Source organism: Schistocerca cancellata, chromosome 9 (assembly GCF_023864275.1).
Source record: "Schistocerca cancellata isolate TAMUIC-IGC-003103 chromosome 9, iqSchCanc2.1, whole genome shotgun sequence".
NCBI lineage: Eukaryota > Metazoa > Arthropoda > Insecta > Orthoptera > Acrididae > Schistocerca > Schistocerca cancellata.
Genome location: NC_064634.1, coordinates 52,162,466 through 52,168,465, shown reverse-complemented (window position 1 = coordinate 52,168,465; position 6,000 = coordinate 52,162,466).

Genomic DNA, 6,000 nt, shown 5'->3' with positions numbered 1-6,000 from the left:
TAAAACAGTCTAACGAAGAATCTACTGCTAGATTAAAAGCTGAACTAAAACAGTCTAACGAAGAATCCATGGCTAGATTAAAACAGTCTAACGAAGAATCTATGGCTAGATTAAAACAGTCTAACGAAGAATCTACTGCTAGATTAAAAGCTGAACTAAAACAGTCTAACGAAGAATCCATGGCTAGATTAAAACAGTCTAACGAAGAATCTACGGCTAGATTAAAAGCTGAACTAAAACAGTCTAACGAAGAATCCATGGCTAGATTAAAACAGTCTAACGAAGAATCTATGGCTAGATTAAAACAGTCTAACGAAGAATCTACTGCTAGATTAAAAGCTGAACTAAAACAGTCTAACGAAGAATCCATGGCTAGATTAAAACAGTCTAACGAAGAATCTATGGCTAGATTAAAAGAGGAACTAAAACAGGAACTAAAACAGTCTAATGAAGAATCTACTGCTAGATTAAGTGATAAAATAGAGTCTTCTAAAGTTGAAATGCAGGAAAAATTAGCAGGACTTAGTAATAAGATTGCTGATAATTGTAAAAGGTTAGAAGAACATATCCAGGAATCGCGCGAGGAAAAAGCTCGCATGCGAAACGATATTACTGATTTAACCGAGAGACTAGATAGTGTCAATATCTTACTTGTAAATGAAATACAGAAAAATAACGATATGTTACGAGATGAATTTTCTATGCAAACGGAAACTGTTCGTAGAGAATTATTGGAATCTATTAAAGAGGTCTCTACCAAACCTATAGAGATTTCTTCAATAGATAATGTAGAATTAGAGACATTAACTCATCAAGTAGAAAAGGACCATACCGAAATCGAAAACATGAAATTTTTAATTGCTGAAATATGCAGTAACCTTGAGACTGCCAAAGATAATAACATTCATGAAGGTACAGAGCGTTCACATCGTGAACACAGTGAAGAATCGATATTAGCTAATCGCGTTTCCAAAACAGAAATGCGAATACAGGAAATTACTAAACGGTTATCGGAGTTAGATAATAACGAAAACATTTCAGATAGCAGAGGTAATAACATAATCAGAGACAACAGTCGCATCGAATTTGCTAGCTCGGACGACAACAATATGAATAAAGAAATCACGGCAAGCCAATCCGATGCAACTCCGTCTCTGAAATCTAAACAAAATCCGACTATTTCTCTCGCAGAATGTCTGGATGATATAACGACAAATTCAAATGTAGCAAGTCGATTTCCTGTATTCAAACCAGGAGGCGAACTTCACCCTATAATCTTTATAAAAGCTTTTGAAACTGCATTATCTGCTAAATGGAGTAACGAAAAACGGATTCAATTTGTAATAGGACATTTAGAAGCAGAAGCTGCGGAGTGGGCAGTACTGCATGGAACTGAATTTAGGGACTGGGATGATTTTGTTAAGCAGTTTAAACAACATTATTGGTCAAGAGGAAAACAACAACACTTAACTTTAGAGTTGTTAGACCCTCCTCCATATTCTAAGCGGTGGGGAGGTTATAGGAATTATTTTGAATGGCATTTAAACCGTGCTAAATTAATTGAAGAACCAATTATTGAAAGTCATTTAATACGAGTCCTAATTAGTAGGTTACCGTATTATGTAAAGGAAAGAATGATAGAAAAAGAATGGTCACAGCCGTGTGAATTGTTAGGATATTTAGAGCAGCTAGATATACTTAATAGAGAAAGGGAAGACGAGAAGTTTAGATTTGGTAGAAATGACAATCCTCGAAATAATAATAATCATTCAGAACAACGAAAAGCTAATAACAACAATCATAGCCGGTTTTGTTATATAAAGCGTCAATCTAAAGATAAAGAGAGCCAACAAAATCGTGGCAATAACTCGAAAATGCGGAAATTACACAATAACGATCATGAAATAAATCATCCTCAAGTAATTAATGAAGGTCAAGTGGTAGGTGACGTTATCATAGAAAGTTCGGAAAACTAGTAAAGTCCTTTAGTACGGGTCAACTAAAGGGAACTGTTAGTCAAGATTATACAAACCCAATTGCAATTTAGCATTAAGCTGCCAAAAGGACGGTGACTGGCAACAAGATTTGCTTCAGGAAGACAATCTGATAAGGGAGAATATAACTTATAAACCCGTTATTAAAGGTTATATTAAAGATACCGAAATAAATATTATAATTGATTCGGGTAGCGAAGTAAGTATTTTATCGAAAGAATTATTCCAGCTTAAAAGAAAATATTGGAATTTCCCAACCTTACCTGTAACTGGGGTGAAAATTATAGGAGTTGCTGGTAAAAGAAGTCAAAATATTACTGAGGAAGTTTATTTAACTTTTGAGATTGCTAAACAATTAATTGCTCACTCTGTACTTGTCGTAGCCAACTTAAATGTGGCCCTAATTTTAGGTATAGATTGGCTGTGTAAATATAAAGCTATATTAGATTTTAAAGACTCTTCCTTAACCATCCATAAGGAGGCATGTGCTTTTAAAGTGAGGTTTTCTGATAATCGAGTACTTGAAAATTTCTACGAATCCTTACAGATTAAGTACACACAGACCATGAGCCTATTAACAGATTTTAGTGATCTTGAATATGAAGTATACCATGGTCAGGCTAGTAGCAGTATCGAAACCGAAGTGAAAGAAAAATGTTATTCTACGATTTGTCTATCCGAACAAGAAGAGGAAGAGTTGGAATCTTTGTTGTTAGAATTTAGAGCCGTCTTCTCGGATGAACCAGGGAGAATTAAAGATTACGTTTGTAAACTTAAGATTAAAGATCAAAAACCATTCTTTAAGAAACCTTATCCTATTCCAGTACAATTCAAAGAACCGGCTAGTAGAGAAATAAGTAAGATGCTAGAACAAAACATTATCGAACGATCATGTAGCGCTTTTAACAGTCCTTTGTGGGTAGTTCAGAAAGCTACTGGTGGGGTACGACTAGTTCTGGATGCCCGTGAGTTAAATAAAATTATAGAGATGGAAAGAAACAGACCTATTCCTATGGAGGACGTACTTCTTAAGATTGCTGGTTCACGTTATATGAGTACAATGGATTTAACTGCTGGCTACCATCAAGTAATATTACACCCGGATTCACGGCAATATACGGCTTTTCTTTTTGAAGGCAGATCATATCAGTTCCAAGTTTTACCTTTTGGACTTAATATATCAGTGTCAACTTTCATTAGGGCATTAGATTCTGCTTTGGGTCAGCAATTGTTACAAAAGATTATTTTATATGTAGATGATATTTTGGTAGCCACTAAAACGTGGGAAGAACACGTAACGATATTACGGGAATTGTTTGACCGTTTAATTGACAGAGGAATTACTTTAAAATTATCTAAGTCTTACTTCGGAAAGGAGGAAGTGAGATTTTTGGGGCATATAGTGGACAGTAAAGGTATTAGGCCAGACCCAGCACATATTGAAGCTATTGCTCGATGCCCGAGTCCTAGAAATCGGAAACAATTGAAATCATTCTTAGGAATGGTAGGATTTCTGAGAAGATTTCTTCCAGGGCAGGATATTGCCAATCCTAAATTACTAGATTTATTGAAAGAGAAGTCAGTATGGCTCTGGGGACAAGAGGAAGAGGAAGTTTTTAATAAGATAAAAGGAGCGTTGACCGAAGCCAAAGTGTTATACCACCCAGATTTTAATCAGGACTTTTGTATGTGTACGGATGCCTCTGATTATGGTGTGTCTTGTGTAATATTCTAAGGTGATCTGACCAATGAAAAGGGATTATATCGGCCTATTGGATTCGCTAGTAGAACTTTAAATAAACACGAAAGAAATTATTTTGTAACCGAGAAGGAAGCTCTCGCAGTGGTATGGGGTTTTCAACGATTTAGAGGATTATTAATGGGAAGAAAAATAATTGTATATACTGATCATCAGGCTTTAATCTTTCTGAACAATTGTCGGTTACTTCACCGTAGACTATTACGTTGGGTATTATGCTTGCAAGAATTTCAGTACGAAATTAGATATATAAAAGGATCTCAGAATGTAGTTTCAGATGCTTTGTCGAGACTCCCCGTAGGAATGGAGAATATTAATATTGCAGAAGAACCAGGAACAAATTACCATGTTTATTTCCTTTTAACTAAGGAGAACGAACGTAAGGTTAAACGGATAGTAACTGCTGTTAAGTGCAATCAAAGACATGACGATCAATATAGGGACCTTATACAAAACTTAATAATGGGGGACGAAACAGTTAACACCCGGGGTGTGTGGTTATATTTTAACGACTTGTTATATTGGAAAGCACAGAGGGAACACCAGAGTTGGAAAATCTGCATTCCGAAAACTGTTGTGTACGAGTGAATTACTTATATTCATGAAGGTTACGGGCATTTTGGAATTCATAAATGTATTAAACATCTAATGAAGTATTATTATTTCAAAAATATGTCCCGTATTGTGAGAAGTATTATCAGGGCTTGTGAAACCTGTCAAAAGGTTAAAGTTAATAACAAATCTAAGCGTTATAAATTATATGCTGTAATTCCTCGAGGTCTGTGGGATCTACTGTCATTAGATTTTTTCGGCCCCCTGCCTCGTAGTTCAGGAGGATTAACTTATGTGTTTGTTGTAATGGAATGTTGGTCCAAACATGTGAAGCTATATACTTTGAAACGAGCGAATACAGCAAGCGTTATACGTTGCCTCACCCGAAATTACTTTGTTAACTGGGGCATTCCTAAACGACTTATGTCTGACAACGGTAGTGCCTTTATTAGCCAAAAGTTTCAAGATATGATAAAACAATATGGGATCAAACATATCTTAATTTCGAAATATCACCCTCAAAGTAATTTAGTAGAAAGAGTCATGAAAGAATTAGGACGATTACGTAGAACTTATTGTGCACATAAACATACTCGGTGGGCCAAGCTAATGCCTGAATTCGAAAAGATATTAAATGAATTACCTCATCTAACGACGGGATTATCACCTATAGAAATTTTAGGCAAACGAATTATAGGTGAGCCTTTACTAGCTGCTCTACCTTGGCCACCAGCAAATGAGATCCAACAATGCATCCCAGACGAAAAAGTTTGCGAACAGATTATTAAAAATGCCGAACGGAGAATTAAAATTCATAATCAACATGCTATAGAACCCTCATTTCAGGTAGGAGATCTTGTGCTAGTACGATCTCATCCTAAAAGTTCTAAGATCGGTAAGGAATGTAGAAAATTCTTCTTTATCTTTGAAGGGCCATATGTTGTACATAAGATTGTACATCCCAAAGCGTTACTTCTTATGGAACCTCCATCAGGTGTAATTAAAGGATTATATAGTGTTGATCAAATGAAACCCTTCATTCCTAAATAAGTTAATATTTAGTATGTGTTACACACGGAAGAGCGTTCATAGTTTATTCATGTGAAGTTTTCGTGGTAGTTACGTGTTATTTTAAAGAAATAACAGAAAGCTTAAACAAGTGTTCTACAGTAATCTACTGGTACTTCAAAAAAAGGAAGATAACCAAAAGGGGGATTTATATGGAAGAAATTTTGTTATTAGGTCAAGAGGAATTTTGTATATTTTATGTGTACTCGGATAGTAGGAACCAAAGGGGATGGTCAATAATTTTAGGGACCATGGGCGTCCAGAGCTATAGGGCTCACGAGAACATAGCAGAGTGCCTTTAATAGAGGTTTGTAATAGTGTTAATATAGAACACACCAAACGGGGCTCTCTCGCATGTTTCTCCTAAATAAATTGCCATTACCCAACAAGGTGTCCGAAGGCAAAGAAAGCCGTGCCGAGATGCTAAAGAAAGTTTTGCTTGATTTCTTCTTGACCACAGGCGTAAATAAGGTATTAGGGAAAAGAATGAAGTAAAGTAAGTAGTACTATTAGTTATTGTGAGAAACTAATTAGTAATGTACATTTTAGGAAAGAGTAACTCTAGTAAATGAATAAAACTGAAACTAATTTATCGCAATTTGAACGCTCTGTCCTAATGTAACCACG